This window comes from Nomascus leucogenys, chromosome 6, assembly GCF_006542625.1.
Source record: "Nomascus leucogenys isolate Asia chromosome 6, Asia_NLE_v1, whole genome shotgun sequence".
Lineage (NCBI taxonomy): Eukaryota > Metazoa > Chordata > Mammalia > Primates > Hylobatidae > Nomascus > Nomascus leucogenys.
Genome location: NC_044386.1, coordinates 78207731 through 78224633, shown reverse-complemented (window position 1 = coordinate 78224633; position 16903 = coordinate 78207731). Strand labels below are relative to the sequence as shown.

The window sequence follows — 16903 nt, the reverse complement described above, 5'->3', positions numbered from 1 at the left end:
TTGAAATTATGTCAAAATAAAAAATTTAAGTAGCCAGCCATGGTGGCTCACGCCTGTAATCCCAGCACTTTGGGAGGCCAAGGTGGGCGGATTACTTGAGGTCAGGAGTTCGAGACCAGCCTGGCCAACATAGCAAAACCCCGTCTCTACCAAAAATATAAAAAATAACCTGAGTGTGGTGGCGTGCACCTCTAATCCCAGCTACCTGGGAGGGTGAGTCAGGAAAATCACTTGAACCTGGAAGGTGGAGGTGACAATGAGCCAAGATGGGGCCACTGCACTCCCGCCTGGGCCACAGAGTGAGACTCCATTCAAAAAAAAAAAAAAAAAATTTAAGTAACAACAAATTGGGATGTCAAAAGATAGTAAAATAAGTAATTTATTCGAGTGCCCTATAGTACATATAAGGGAAATGACTACAACATTGATTCAGACTTGACACCTAGCCATATATAGAATTTCTTAAATTTTCTATTCTGTAGAAAAGGAAAAATATTTTTTAAGACTCCAATCACATACAAACTAAACTAAGATGCTAATCCTGTATGCCCTCAGGAAAACACAAAAATCTTTTCTATGTTAATACAATCCACACTGCCAAACTCTCCTTTCTACCAGCAAGCCATAAGCCCCTTCAGGCAGGTGTTAAGAGCCTGCCCTTTATTGTAACTCAAGCACTGGCACAGTGCCTGAAATACAACACTCCTGTTTGTTGAATAAATACTGAACATTTACAAATAGAAACAAAATACTGTATTTTTATCAAAATCAAAAGAAGCATGGAAAGGAAGAGACACTGAAATATGGTACTTTCACAAATTTTTTTTGAGACGGAGTCTCACTCTGTCACCCAGGTTGGAGTGCAGTGGTGCAATCTCGGCTCACTGCAACCTCCACCTTCTGGGTTCAAGCAATTCTCCTGTCTCAGCCTCCCAAGTAGCTGGGATTACAGGCACCCACCACCACGCCCAGCTAATTTTTGTATTTGTAGTTGTATTTTTTTTTTATTTTTGTGTTTTTAGTAGAGACAAGGTTTCACCATGTTGGCCAGGCTGGTCTCAAACTCCTGATCTCAGGTGATCCACTCGCCTCGGCCTCCCAAAGTTCTGGGATTACAGGTGTGAGCCACTATACCTGGCCACTTTTAGAAATTATTTTAAAACATTTTTAATTATGATTGAACATTTGCTTTTTATTCTTGAGATGGAATCTTGCTCTGTCACCCAGACTGGAGTGCAGTGGCGCAATCTTGGCTCACTGCAACCTCTGCCTCCTGGGTTCAAGTCATTCTCCTGCCTCAACCTCCCAAGTAGCTGGGATTACAAGCACCCACCACCATGCCCAGCTACTTTTTCTATTTTTTAGTAGAGACAGGGTTTTGCCATGTTGAGCAGGCTGGTCTCAAACTCCTGACCTCAGGTGATCCGCCTGCCTCAGCCTCCCGAAGTGCTAGAATTACTACAGGTGTGCACCACCATGTCCAGCCTAAACATGAATGAACGTTTTCAAAAAAATATTATTTTACTTTATTTCATCTACTTATTTATTTTGAGATAGGGTCTGGCTTTGTCACCCAGGCTGGAGTGCAGTGGTACAATCTCAGCTCATTGCAATCTCTGCCTCCTGGGCTCAAACCATCCTCTCACCTCAGCCTCCCGAGTAGCTGGGACTACAGACATGTGCCATTATGCCTGTCTAATTTTTGTATTTTTTTGTTACAGATAGAATTTCGTCACGTTGCCCAGACTGGTCTCAAACTCCTGGGCTCAAGCAATCCACCCTCCTCAGCCTCCCAAAGTGCTATGATTACAGGCATGAGCCACTGGGCCCAGCCAAAAAAATATATTTTAAAATATGAACATTTTCAAATCTCACGAAAGCAGAGAACAATATTATTAATACCCATGTACCCATCACCCCAACCCAACAATTATCCAGATTGTGCCAGACCTGCTTCATCTATCTCATCTCCCTCCACCACATTTTTTGGTTTTTATCTGGTATCTGTTTAAAATAACAGACATTGCTGGGCACGGTGGCTCACGGCCTCCTTTGGGAGGCCGAGACGGGCGGATCACCTGAGATCAGGAGTTCAAGACCAGCCTGGCTAACATGGTGAAACCCCGTTTCTACTAAAAATACAAAAAGTTAGCAGGCGTGGTGGCACGCTCCTGTAATCCCAGCTACTCAGGAGGCTGAGGCAGAAGAATTGCTTGAATCCGGGAGGTGGAGGCTTCAGTGAGCTGAGATCACGCCACTGCACTCCAGCTTGGGCAACAAGAGGGAAATTCCATCTCAAAATAAAATAAAATAAAATACCAGACATTTGCAAGTTTTCTCCCTCATTCCTCAGTCTCTATCACTAATAAAAAGTGGGCATTTTCTTACATAAACATAATGCCATTATCATCCCTAACAAAGTTACAATAACTCCTTGATATCATCTAATACCCATCCATATTCAGATTTCCCCCAATGTTTCAAAAATGATTTTCTACAATTGGTTTGAGTCAGGGTTTAAACAACACCAACATATTATATTTGGTTACTACACATAAAATAATTTTAATCTGTCTACATCATCTGACAGCAAATATGAAAAGCTTAACACACAAACCAAATAATTAATTTACATTTGTAGATTCTCTAGAATCAAACCTCATCTAATGCATTTGCTGTTCCTGCTATCTGTAGCAGTCTTCCTCCAAATTGTCACTATGGCTGATTTTTTCTAGTCACTGAAGTCACAGGTCAAATTACCACCTCTAAAAACGCCCTCCCTAACCACTGAATCTACAGTAAAACCACTTCCATCCATGCCCTATCACATGGTCCTATCTTCCTCATGGCACTTACCACTACCTGAAACCATTCTGTTTATTATGTTCCCCCACACACAACAGAATGTCAGCTCCATGAAGGCAGAGTGCCTTCACTGAAGACCAGTGACTGTGCCTAGAACGTGAGACATTCAATAAATGTATCTACATAATAATGCAGTACCGCTCTTTAAAATGTAAGCTCAGCTAAGTATTTTGAGGCTTTTTTGTTGTTTTGTTTTTTTCGAGACGGAGTCTTGCTCTGTCACCCAGGCTGGAGTGCAGATCTCAGCTCACTAGAACCTCCACCTCCCGGGTTCAAGCAATTCTGCCTTAGCCTCTTGAGCAGCTGGGATTACAGGTGCATGCCACCATCATGCCGGGCTAATTTTTGTATTTTTTTTTTTTTAGTACAGACGGGGTTTCACCATGTTGGTCTGGCTGGTCTTGAACCCCTGACCTGATGATCCACCCGCCTCGGCTTCCCAAAGTGCTGGGATTACAGGCGTGAGCAAGCGCACCCAGCCTCAGCTAAGTATTTGTCTTTAAACATGTGTAATTCACTCCTCATGTAATGATATAAATTGAGTACCTGTAGAAACCTGGGCCAGCTGTTACCAAGAATCTGTAGGATGTAGGAAAGAAACAAACAGAGGTATAAGACATTCAAATGTAATTGTGGACTTTTACTGAACAATAATTACAGGTTTCTGAAAGAAAAACAAATTATTCAGGATGATTTTTAAAATGTTACCAGGAGTAATAAAAAAAAAATCATTTTTAGTACCATCTGAAAGCTATTAAAGCTTCAGTAATTAATATCTACAATGGGACAACAATAGCAATAATATGTGGAACAACAATCAGTTTTTTTGTGTGTTTGTTTTGAGAAACAGTCTCGCTCTGTCGCCCAAGCTGGAGTGCAGTGAATGGCACGATCTCTGCTTACTGCAACCTCCGCCTCCCAGGTTCAAGCCATTCTCCTGCCTCAGCTTCCCAGGCAGCTGGGACTACAGGCGCACACCACTAAGCTCGGCTAATTTTTTTGTATTTTCAGCAGAGATAGGGTTTCACTATTTTGGCCAGACTGGTCACCTCAAGTGATTCGCCCGCCTTGGCCTCCCAAAGTGCTGGGATTACAGGGGTGAGCCACCACACCTGGCCCACAGTTTCATGATAGGTTTTACACATACACATTTCATGAGGGAATTGATGCTTTTTGTATAGCATTTCTTTCTGGGGATTCAATTACGACAAATACAACAACGAATACCAAAAACCTAACTAGATATACAAACCATTAGATTTGGGACCTAAAGAAAACCAAAGTTATCTATTCTACAATTCTCATTTAAACAGAGAGACCTGAAGCCCAAGGAGGGTTAACAATAAACTCGGAGATTTAATGTATAGCAAGCAAAGACAGATCTAAAATCTAGATCTCCTGTCTCTAGCCCTATATTATTTCATAAGATAATGTTACCCATAGAATGGTAATGTCAAGTTATAACATATTTTAACTGCTATCATTTTTCAGATGGTCTCTTTTATTTCCTACTGAAGCCTTGGCCCAAAAGGGGAGAAAAAGTCAAAATGAGGGCACATAAGTATGCCTCAAGTAAAGCATGATACAGAAACCTCTCTTTAAACTATAACAAAAAAAAAAAAAAGGAAACATCTAAAAATCTAAACGGTTTGATTCAATTAGTTTCTTTTATATTTTTTATTTTAAAGTAAAATAACTATTTAGGAGTATCTGCTAAATGACTATACCTTAGCTTTATACAAGCAAGGTGCTGTTCTCTTAAACATCAGAATAGCTCTCTCTCAATCATCTGTAGAAATGCAGTACCATAGTGAAATTCGTTAAGGTGTAACCTCTGCTGTAATGCATTTTTCACCAAAATGAAGTCACTTTGTTTATACCTTTCTTTAAAAACCAGTTCTATGTCTGGTGAAATAACTAGCAAACAAGTGGCCAACAGACACCAAACAAAAGTTAAAAAATGACAGAAGGATCTGCACATGATATAGCACCCGTGATAAACAAGGAGACTCACTCTTCCTACTTTTTCCTATAATATTATTTAGATTTAGAAACACCCTCACCAATTCTTAGAATACTATTGTGAATCTTTGGTCACAAACAAATGAGCAGAAGAGAGATGACAAAGTCATTTGTCCAAGGTTAAATGGCAAGGAAGTGTCCAAAATAAGATAAATCAAGGCTTTAAAAAAAAATAAATTTAAAATTATTTTAAAAGTAAAAGGGCTTCCTTCTTATCCATCTGTTTTACCTCATAAATATAACCATACTAGGGTGAAACAATGTGGCTTATACTGACATGAAGATTTTTACAAAAATACATATAGTAACAAACTATCAAAAGGTGTATCTTTACTGTAATAAAGCTAAGTCCAGCGTTACAGAACTTGTGTATGGTAATCTCAAAATCACATTCAAGCATTTACAAGCATCACACACACACACACACACACACACACACACACACACAAATGGGAAAGGAAATGGAACCTTAGCTTATGTTTTTCCCAGTTTGTTGTTTTTAGTTGAAGAGGCCCCTAAAACAAGAAAATTATAAAATGCCAAATGAAATAAAGTTTAGATTAAGTCAGATTCAAAAGCCACAGGAAATCCTACAAAACGTAGTCTACGTCAGCTGGCATCTTACCGGTAATTCAAGAGAATTCTAAATTAATGCCGCACATAAATCAAGAAACAGGAAAGCTTACAACAATGCAATGGAGTCATCCCACACTACACACACGAACAAATTAAATGAATACCCTATACTTCCTGGTATTTTCTGAATAATCAAACTTACACTTGGGTTGAGAAATACCCATCTATAAAGATCTATCTACTATAACCTATTTAAGAACTGTTGTAACAAATCTATTTCTGCTGCACTGAGTAGATATTCCCACTATAGCACTGACACTGACTCTGATGAATTATCGAAGGACAATAGTAAAAACATCAGCTTCTTTTTAAATGACCAACAAGCCAACTCCATACAAAATCTGACGCGTCTGTATTTCAGCTGCTCCGCGGACTACGTTTCCTTGATCACAGCAGCAGCAGGCGACTCCCTAGCCGTCAGGGCTGACTTAGCGCCCTCCAACTCCCCGGGTCCGGGTTACCTTCATCACTCCATTGTCAAATCGCACTCCCACGCCTCGGTCCTCAGCCCCCATCCTGAGACTCTAGGGAGAGTCGGAAGCGGGAGAGAAATCCCCTCACCCACAGTCCCTCACTGTAGGCTGTGGGTGTGTCGGTAGACGAATGCCTTGCCCAAACACAAATCGTCTGCGGAGACCCAGACCCTAAGTCACCACCGAGACAGAGATAACCGGCCGGTCGCCGACCCCAGCCTTCCGCGGCCGCAGCCCTTCCTCTTTCTCCCCTCCAGGCCGGCCCCTCCCCCGTTGCGCGCACGCGCGGCCTCCAATGGATCCCCTCCCCCCTGTTCCCCTTACCTTAATCATTAGCCACCCTCTTCTCTTCCAGGGTCCGGGAATCACTGACCCAGGAAGGAAGACAGAAATGTAAGGCGTAAAGAGTAATGCGTCGAGAGCCAGCGATCTGCGCCTCAGACGTCGGCCTAATAGGCCCCTAGAGTCAAGAGCAGTGTCTGTCACCGCCACCAAAACTGTACGTGCGGCAGCGCCTGGACTCGGCCCAGCTAAGCCGGCGTGGGTTCAGAATGCCTAATTTGGTCCCACAAGAACTCCTTCTCTGAAGCTGCGGGCGTTTCTACGCTGCGCAGACCGAACACCTCCTCGCCGTCGCCGCCACTGCCGCTGCTCCCCTACAGCCGCCGCCGCCGCTTCGCCGCCGCCGCCGCCTAACCAATTCCTCCCCTACCGAGGAGAGCACGACACTAGGGCTCTTTACGACAGTTCGGAAAGTGAGAGCGCAGTAGCCTTCACGCCTCCATTAACATCTGTTTGTTTCTGCGCTTGCTCGATTCCCGTTTCTCACCGTCCCGCCCCCTCGGTCCCGGCCCTCCCCCTTTGTACTGGTTTTATCAGTCTGTTGGCGTCACAAAGCTCATTATTTAATTTTCTTTGGTGATTATGCGTTCAACATTTAAGCCAAATCTTGACTACATCTTGGTTCATTTTTTCATAACTAAAAATTAACCAACTACAGAATTAATACATTTACAGATACACGTAAACAAAAACATGGGTTAGTGTCTTTCACAACAAATGATACCCATATCATATGCGCTAATGACATAAAGATCACGGCACCTCACTGTTAAAGTGAATTTGCTTCCGGAATCAGATCAAAAGTGGTCACATATCTCCTGCGAACTCGGGCTGTACAATCGCTTAAGCCTCCTTGTTTATTTTATAAAAGTCAGTAGATAACAAATGCGTCATTATATGCATTAGGAGGATAGAGAAAGGACGAGCTTTACAGTCCATCAGGAAGACTTCCTTTCAAAAATCCAGTGATGCCACTTAAGAGTTCTCTGATTGATGAGATCCTTATAAATCTTAGTTTCCTCCTCTGTATATTGGGATAACGTATTTACCTCAAAAGGTTCTTGTTAGATTAAATGAGACAGTTTATATAATGCTCTGAACATTACTTGCCAATTAAGTGTTCGCTAAACATTAATTCCCTCCCTTTGCCATCAACTCATCTTTTTCAATACTTTTTTTGTTCACTCATATTTTCCGTATCATTCAGTAAAGAAATGATTTTGGCCAGGCACGGTGGCTCATGCCTGTAATCCCAGCACTTTGGGAGGCCGAGGCCGGTGGATTATCTGAGATCAGGAGTTCAAGACCAGCCTGGCCAACATGGTGAAACTCCTTCTCTACTAAAAATACAAAAATCAGCTGGGCGTGGTGGCAGACGCCTGTAATCCCAGCTACTCGGCAGGCTGAGGCAGGAGAATCGCTTGAGCCGGGGTGGCCGAGGTTGCAGTGAGCCACGATCGAGCCATTGCACCCCAGCCCGGGTGACAGGGAGACTCCGTCTCCAAGAAAAAAAAAAAAAAAAAAGGCCGGGCGCGGTGGCTCATGCCTGTAATCCCAGCACTTTTGGAGGCCGAGGCGGGCGGATCATGAGGTCAGGAGATGAAGACCATCCTGGCTAACACGGTGAAACGCCGTCTCTACTAAAAATACGAAAAATTAGCCGGGCGTAGTGGCGGGCGCCTGTAACCCCAGCTACTCGGGAGGCTGAGACAGGAGAATCGCTAGGACCCGGGAGGCAGAGGTTTTAGTGAGCCCGAAATTGTGCCACCGCACTCCAGCCTGGGCGACAGAGTGAGATTCCGTCTCAAAACAACACACACACACACACACACACACACACACACACACACACACACACACACACAAATGATTTTAAAATTACAATATAATCAAGGATAGCAGATTGTGGAAACTAAAAGAGCATTCGACTAGGATTTTCCTCAATCCTCCTATTTTCTCACTCTTAAACATAGAATTTTGCCCGGACTATCTTATCTTCTTCCTTGATTTTAACTGTTACTATCTCATGACTTCTCAAACCTGTATTTCCAGCTCTAACCTTTTTTCTAAAGCTTTTGACCTGTGCTCTTCAATTAGGTAGACACCAGCCATATGGGGCTGCTGCGCACTTAAAATGTGGCTAGACCCCCCTCCTCTTCTCCCTCTCCCCTCCCCTTTTCCTTTTCCATCTCCCTTCCTAAAATAAATAAATAAATAAAAATAATTGAAAAGTGCTTTAAGTGAAAAATACACATCGAATTTCAAAGGTACAATACAAAAAAAGACTGTGAAAAATCTCAGTGCTTTTTAATATTTATTATATGTTGAAATAATATTTTGGATATATTGGGTTAAATCAGTGGTTCTGAAGCTGGGATGATTTAGCAACATCCGGAGACATTGTTGTTTGTTACAACTCAGGGAGGAGGGGCGTGGCTACTGGCATCTGTCCACTAGGATAGAGGCTAGGGATGCTGGCCTCTCCACAACAAAGAATTCTTTGGCCCAAAATGTTAATAGTGCAGTTGAGAAACCCCAGGTGAAATAAAAAGGTGAGGGCCTGAACACTGTTGGGATGCTGAAGGAAAAGAGTCAGTAGAAAAAAGGAGCGGAAAGATAAAGAAAATAAAGGGATGCTCAATGGAGAAAAATACCTATGGAGCCAGAGAAAATGAGATTTAAAGCTCAGATGGAAATTTAGCCTTGGATGGGAGAAGGGATGGCCTTTCCACTGAAACAGGTGAGAAGGAAGAAGACTGCACTTTAGGTATGTTAGCTTCAGGGGGCAAACTGAGGGCTTCTTCATTGAATGACCTTGACTTCCTTATGAAACATGAAGTAGGGCCATCTATGAAGATATGAGCTTTGGAAAATGCTGGGTGGAGAGTGACTAGAAGAGATTTTAAAAATCAGAATAGTCACTAACATAATGGCAAAAGGGAAACAAATCGAAACCCAGAGCAGAAGAGGAGTGAGGTTGAAGGGACAGGTGTTACGCAGTTGTATTTAGAGGAATAATGGTAGATTGTAGGGGTGAGAAGCAGCTCTCACCTGAATTACACATAACAATTTTCTAATTTCTATGCTTCTTCTTCCACCACTGTCACCACACCACCCCAAACTCAACCTTAAGCCACAGTTAGAGTACGGCAGAAACTGATTAGACATTAAACTGCTTAAATCTTTCAATGACCCTCCATCACCTTCAAGTTAAAATCCTTAGCATGACAAATAAAGCTCTTCAAAATCCAGATTCTTCAGTACCACATCATACCAGCCCTAGTCTCCATCCTGTCCCCTGACCCTTCCTGGACCTCGGTGGACTTCTCAAACTTCTTGTAGTTCTCCAGGAAAAAATAAATAAATAAATAAATAAATAAATATATATATATATGTATATGTATATTCTTCCTATATAACTATCAATTTTCCCCATGAAGCTAACAAACCTAATTGCATTAGTACAATCTCACTTCTTCCCTCTCACGTGTTTCAGTGGAAAGGCTATCCTTTCTCCTCTCCAAGGCTAATTCTTCCAAGTGAGCTTTGGATCTCATTTCCTCTGCCTCCATAGGAACTTTCTTCAACTCAGCATCTCTTTATTTCCATTATCTTTCCTCTCTCTTTTTCTACTGTTTCTTACCCTTCAGAATACCAACAAGGTTCAAGACTCACCCAATCTTAACTCCATATTCTTCTAGATATACGTCTCTCTTTTTCCATCTCTGCCTTTGCACAGTTCCTTCTGTCTCAAAATTCACCCCCCTTCTCCACATTTCCCACCCATGCTTTATCTGCTTAACAAATTCTTACCCATTCCTCCAAGCCCTCTTCCATGAAGCATTTCCTTACCTCTCTCCCCACCCCTTGAAATGGACATACTCCAGTTTTAGTACTCTCTTCAAGCTTTATACTTACATCTAAGTATTATGATTGTTTACATACATACCTGTCTCAAAACTTAAAATCAGAGAAAATGTCTTTCTCTCTTTAGTAGAAAAATAGCACTCAATAAACATTTATTGAACTGTACGGAATAAGAAGATTGGGATTCTAATCTCAATTTTGCCAGAAGAAACCAGAAATCCTTAATCAAATCACTTTAAATATCTGAAAATTAATTTTACTCACTTGTGGAGAGATCAAGTTTTTCCAAATGCACTCCAAACCAAATTCTGCTTTCCTCAAACTGCAGCCAAATAATGTTTACCAAATCAGTCTGCACATATGGACCAGCAGTATCTAACTACTGCCTGACAGGAATTTGAGGAGTTTGGTCTAAACATGGAAATACTGGGCTGAATTAGTGAGTCACCTGCAATCAAGGGGAATGAGAAAATTTCTACAAACTATCAAAGTCAGAAGGAAAGACTGGTATGCCCATCATCCGTTGCATACTTCACAACTGTATAAAGTCTGCAAGTAAGAGTAACTAATTATGTGGTCAGCTTCGTGAGCTATTTGGAAGAAATGGAGAAAAGTTTGAAGATTTAACGCAAGAGTTAGAAGATCTTGGGAAATTCTTGAAAGTATTTAGTGAACTATTTCCTCAGATGTAAAGCTTTGGAAATAATTAAAAAGATCTCAGAGATGAACTAATCAGATCACTTCATGATTCAGAATATTTTATTTTCTTCTTGGCATATGAAGATATCACTGGAACTTAAAACAAAGAAAAATGCTATAGACTCCATAACTGCTGATTTAGTTGAGGTAGCACAGCTCTCATTAAAATTTTCTATAGGTGCTGGGTGTGGCGGCTCATCTCTGTAATCCCAGCACTTTGGGAGGCAGAAAAGGGTGATCACCTGAGGACAAGAGTTGGAGACCAGCCTGGCCAACATAGTGAAACCCCATCTCTACTAAAAATACAAAAATTAGCTGGACATGGTAGCGGGCACCTGTAATCTCAGCTACCCAAGAGGCTGAGGGAGACAAATTGCTTGAACCCGGGAGGCGGAGGTTGCAGTGAGCCGAGATCGTGCCACTGCACTCCAGCCTGGGCACCAGAACAAGACTTCACCTCAAAAAATACATATCTAGATAAAAAATGATTTCAGGCTATGTGATTGGAAAGAGACTATTTTTAAAGATTATATATGTAGCATATACTACATATAGTACTGTATAATCTTTATTATACATACATAGAAACAGATAGAAAAGATAGTAATTAGACACAGCCCTTTATCCTACCACGAAACTGTTTTGCAATCAATGCAATCATAGATTCTGAAAAATTGAGGAGCTATTTAGCAGAAGAATAATCTCAAAAGACAATACATTTGTGGTGAGTACTTATCAATTGATAAATTTACAATTTTCTTTGGAAGGCAACTTTCAAGATATATTTGAAACGTCAAGAGGCCAGGCACAGTGGCTCACGCCTGTAATCCCAGCACTTTGGGAGGCCGAGGTGGTTGGATCACCTGAGGCTGGCAGTTCGAGACTAGGCTGGCCAACACGGTGAAACCCCGTCTCTACTAAAAATATAAAAAAATTAGCTGGGCGTGGTAGCACACGCCTGTAATCCCAGCTACGTGGGAGGCTGAGGCAGGAGAATTGCTTGAACCCAGGAGGCGGAGGTTGCAGTGAGCCAAGATCATGCCAAACAGAGCAAGACTCTGTCTTAAAAAAAGAAGAAGAAGAAGAAATCTCAATAACTAATACTATCTCTGTGACTCTGTTTCTAAAAAACAGAGGTAACAAATTATGGACTAACCAGGGCACACAGAATGCCTGGAATTTTGCAGATGAGCAAAACTTCAAATATCCTGATACGTTTCTGGTTATCAGGCCAAATTCTGGGCATGTCTGAGGCTCTCTCATTCTGTGAAAGTATATTTTTAAGATAAAAGTGTAGAAAAATGGAAGTGAAAGCTGCCATCCACCATTGGTAATGTAAGCCTAGAATCACAAGCAAGGAGTTCCAACTGACTGATAACCATTCTCAGAAATAGTTTAGTCTGTTAATTACCAGTATTTTTACACACTTGGTCAAAGTTAGTCAGAGGTTTACCAGTGAGCATTTTCATTAAGTTGTTGTTAACTCTTGAAATGCTTTTGCAATGTCGCTTTTAAAATTCAGAATTTTTAATGCGCTCACCTCTATTAGCAATCTTTTTTACAATTACAAGTTTCTGGCCAGGTGCAGGGACTCACATCTGTAATCTAAGTGCTTTGGGAGGCTAAGTTGGGACAATCACTTGAACCTAGGAGTTCAAGACCGGCCTGGGCAAAATAGTGAGGCTCCATCTCTACTAAAAATCAAAAAAAGTTAGTAGGACATTATGGCATGTGCCTGTAGTCCCAGCTACTCAGGAGGCTGAGACAGGAGAATCACTGGAGCCTGGAAGATTTAGGCTGCAGTGAACTATGAACACGTCACTGCACTCCAGCCTGGGTGACAGAGTGGGACCCATCTCAAAAAAAACAAAAAAAAGTTTCTGATCATTGAAAAGTTAGACTGGATAACCTCCAAAATGCCTTAAAGTTCTAACATTTCATATTTTGCTTTAGACCTAATTAGATTTATGAGAACCCTATATTACAATTTCAAGTGTGATTTACATACTGGCTACTTAGTTGCAAATTCAGAACAGGAAGTAAAGACACTGATGCATTTGCTTGTTATTATTTACAGATCATGCAAAGTTTTCCAAAAGCATTTAAAAGTTTCTCTAAACTACATTAGTAGTAGTTTTAATTGCACAAACTAATACTTGATTATGACTTTAAGTTACAGAATTGCAGAGACAGTGCTTTGTTCAATTAAAAGATTATATAGTACATTGCTCTTAGGAGGCTGAGGCAGGAGGATCACTGGAGCCGAGGTACTCAGGGCTGCAATGTGCTATGAACGTGACAGTGAATAGCCACTACACTCCAGCCAGGGCAACACAGTGAGACCACGTTTCAAAAAAAAAAAAAAGAAAAGAAATTATTATACAGTACATTAAAAACACTGATATATTGGGGGACTGTTCAGAAATAAAGATACAGAAGAAGAAGGAGAATAAAATGAAAGTGCCCATGTGCTAAAAGGGAATTTTAAAAATTTATTCAACAACTTGAATCCAAACACCTTTAGTGGTCAGGGCTTCTGGTAAGATTGTAATTATTTTTGTATTTTTTTATGACTTTTGACAGAACATAAATCACTATTACGCAACAGAAATTTGTAAATATTACAGATTTTAGTTTAATATCTTAATTTTAAAATTTGCTTAAGTATTTTTAAATTTTGAAAATATCAAGTGATTAAGGTTGACAATCATGAAACTCTGAAACCCAATCTATTTAAATTACACAGATAAGAAAAATCTATTTCAAACTGTTCAAACACAATTTAGAATTGAGTTAAACTAGGAAAGAGTGCCACCTACTGAATCAAAATTGCTTAAACATCTCAACATTAAGTTCATTCTGCAAAACCTGTAAAGCTCTGGCATTGTTTTCCTCAAAGATGTACATTTAAGATAATCTTCATACAGCAAATATTGTTTTATTTAATGAAATTTTATTTTTCAGTAGAAGACAACGGACTAGATTGGCCACAGGTGTTTATCATCCCAACATCACCCTGACAAACGAGAAAGGAATTAAAAACGTACAAAACACAAATGAAAATGGGAGAAGGTCATTAGCAAGCAAGTTATTCCACCTAATATCTGGAAGATAAAAATCAGAGGACTGGTGATTATTATAGCAAAGTAAAAAAGCTACACCAGACCGGGCGGGGTGGCTCACGCCTGTAATCCCAGCACTTTGGGAGGCCAAGGCCAGCGGATCACCTGAGGTGGGAAGTCCAAGACCAGCCTGACCAACATGGTGAAATCCCATCTCTACTAAAAATACAAAATTAGCCGGGCGTAGTGGTGCACACCTATAGTCCCAGCTACTCCGGGGACTGAGCCAGGAGAATCGCTTGAACCCGGGAGGCAGAGGTTGCGGTGAGCCAAGATGGAGCCATTGCACTCCAGCCTGGGCAACAAGAGCGAGACTCCGTCTCAAAAAAAAAAAAAAAAAAGCTACACCATTAACTACTGTCAAAGAAGGCTGCATCAACAAGCGAGCTGCTATGCTTTGCAGAATACAAGACAGGCTACGGACTCAAGCCAAAGGCAAGGGAGGCCAAGAGTAAGACGTAGAAATGAAACCAGAGGAGATTAATCATAAGTCTCTCTGGGCACAGGCCAGTGAAACCTTTTCACCTCTCTCTCACCACGTAAAGAAAATGTGGCATCTAGGCCTTTAAGTCCTAGGCTAAAAACAGGAGCAGGGAGTTCTATAAAGAAACAGATTGAAGTAGTTGAGAAGAACCAGAACAGCTGGTGAGACAAGCAGTGATAAATACTTCACATTCTAAGATGTATAGGCCCCACATGCCTGGCGGTAGGCAGCACCCTTCCACACAGACATCACACTTAGGGTTTTCTTGGTTTTGGTTTTTTTTTGAGACAAGGTCTTGCTCTGTCGCCCAGGCTGGAGTACAATGGCGCCATCTTGGCTCACTGCAACCTCCACCTCCCAGGTTCAAGTGACTCTCCTGCCTCAGCCTTCCGGGTAGCTGGGATTACAGGTGTGCACCATCATGCCCAGCTAATTTTTGTATTTTTAGTAGAGATGGGGTTTCGCTATGTTGCCAAGGTGGTCTTGAACTCCTGGCCTCAAGTGATCCACCCACCTTGGCCTCCTAAAGCGTTGGGATTATAGGTGTAAGCTACCGTGCCCAGCCACATTTAGTTTTCATTAATAGACTGCATTTAATAATATATTTATTGACAACCAAGAAATGCCAGATAGGGCTGAGCATGGTGGCTCACGCCTGTAATCCCAACACTTTGTGAGGCTGAGGTGGGAGGATCGCTAGAGCCCAGGAATTTAAGACTGGCCTGGGCAACATAGTGAGACCCCATCTCTACAAAAAAAAAATTAAGAAATGCCGGGCCAAGTGCGGTGGCTCACGCCTGTAACACTAGCACTTTGGGAGCCTGAGGTGGGCAAATCGCTCAGGAATTCGAGACCAGCCTGATCAACAGGGTGAAATCCCATCTCTACCAAAAATACAAAAAATTAGTTGGGTCTGGTGGTGTTTGTCTGTGGTTCCAACTATTCGGGAGGCTGAGGCTCTGGATTGCTTGTGCTTGGGAGGTGGAGGTTCGGTGAGGTGAGATCATGCCACTGCACTCCAGCCTGGGCAACACAGTGGGACCCCATCTCAAACACAAAAAACCAATCCAGAAATGCCAGATATTTGCGGAAAACCTATAAAACAAAAGAGTCCAAGATAAACTTTTTTTTTATTGTTTGTTTTTGTTGTTTTTGTTTTTGTTTTTTGAGATGGAATCTCACTCTATTGGCATGGAGTCTCATTGTGTTGCCAGGCTGGAGTGCAGTGGCGTGATCTTGGCCCATTGCAGCTTCTACTTCCCAGGTTCAAGTGATTCTCCTGCCTCAGCCTCCTGAGTAGCTAGGACTACAGGTGCACACCACTACGCCTGGCTAATTTTTGTATTTTTAGTAGAGACAGGGTTTCACCATGTTGTCCAGGCTGGTCTTGAACTCCTGACTTCAGGTGGTTCGCCTGCCTCAGCCTCCCAAAGTGCTGGGATTACAGGCATGAGCCACTGTGCCCAGCCGACAAACGGTTTTTAAATGACAATAGAGAATGGAGCTAATTCAACAAACATAAGAGGGAAAATATTTTAAACTCTTTAATACCCTCAGAAATTAAAAATGATACTGCATTCTTACAATAGGAAAATGATGTTATTTTTTAAAAAGGAAGAAAGAACCTTTAGAAATTAAAATACGATTCCTGAAATTAAAATTCAATAGAAGGGTTGAAAGACAGAAGAAAGAAAATATTCCGGCATATAAGACAAAAAGAAAAATAAACATGAAGGAAAGGATAAGAGATATAGAAGACCAACCCTAGAAATAAAATATCTAATAGAAGCAAGGTACGGTGGCACACACCTATAATCAAGGAGGATTCCTTGAGCCCAGGAGTTTGAGGCCAGCCCGGGCAACACAGAGAGAGCCCCATCTCGTTTAAAAGAAAAAAAAAAAAAAGTCTAATAAAAGTTCTTCAAAGGGAGAACAAAGAAAATGGAAAAAGGAAATTTTAAAAGCAATAAAAATTTCCCAAAACTGAAAAGGAATTCTAAAATTCTAAAATCATGTATTCATTTACCCATTGATGGACACTCAAGCTTCCATATTTTGATGATCATAAATAATGCTGCTATGAGCATTCATGTACAGGTATCTGTTTGAGTTCCTGTTTTCATTTCTTATGGGTATATACCTATGAGTGCAATAGCTGGGTCAAATGGTAATTCTATGACTGTCTTTTTGAGGAACTGCCAAACTGATCCACAGTGGCTGCATTGCACCATTTTACAATCCCATCAGCATTATATGAGGGTTCCAATTTCTCCTATCCTTGTCAACACTTATTATTGTCTGTCTGTTTAATTATAGACATCCTAGTGGGTGTGAAGTAGCATCTCACTGCAGTTATATTCTGTTTTATTCTTTTAATGATTGCCTTAGCAATT

The 16903-nt window shown here is 41.2% G+C and overlaps 1 protein-coding gene across 4 annotated transcripts in view; it reads right to left on the bottom strand.

Annotated features, from left to right (window-relative positions):
• Positions 1 to 6730, bottom strand: part of RNF111 (ring finger protein 111) — a 115224-nt gene extending 108494 nt beyond the window's left edge. For 2 of the 4 annotated variants that reach the window (XM_030814489.1, XM_030814490.1), the window contains exon 1: positions 6321 to 6730. The gene's annotated coding sequence lies outside the window, so the exon portion shown is untranslated. The remainder of the gene's footprint in view (positions 1 to 6320) is intronic. The other 2 variants (XM_003267041.4, XM_012507563.2) reach the window with 1 other exon arrangement.
• Between the last annotated feature and the right edge of the window lie 10173 nt (positions 6731 to 16903).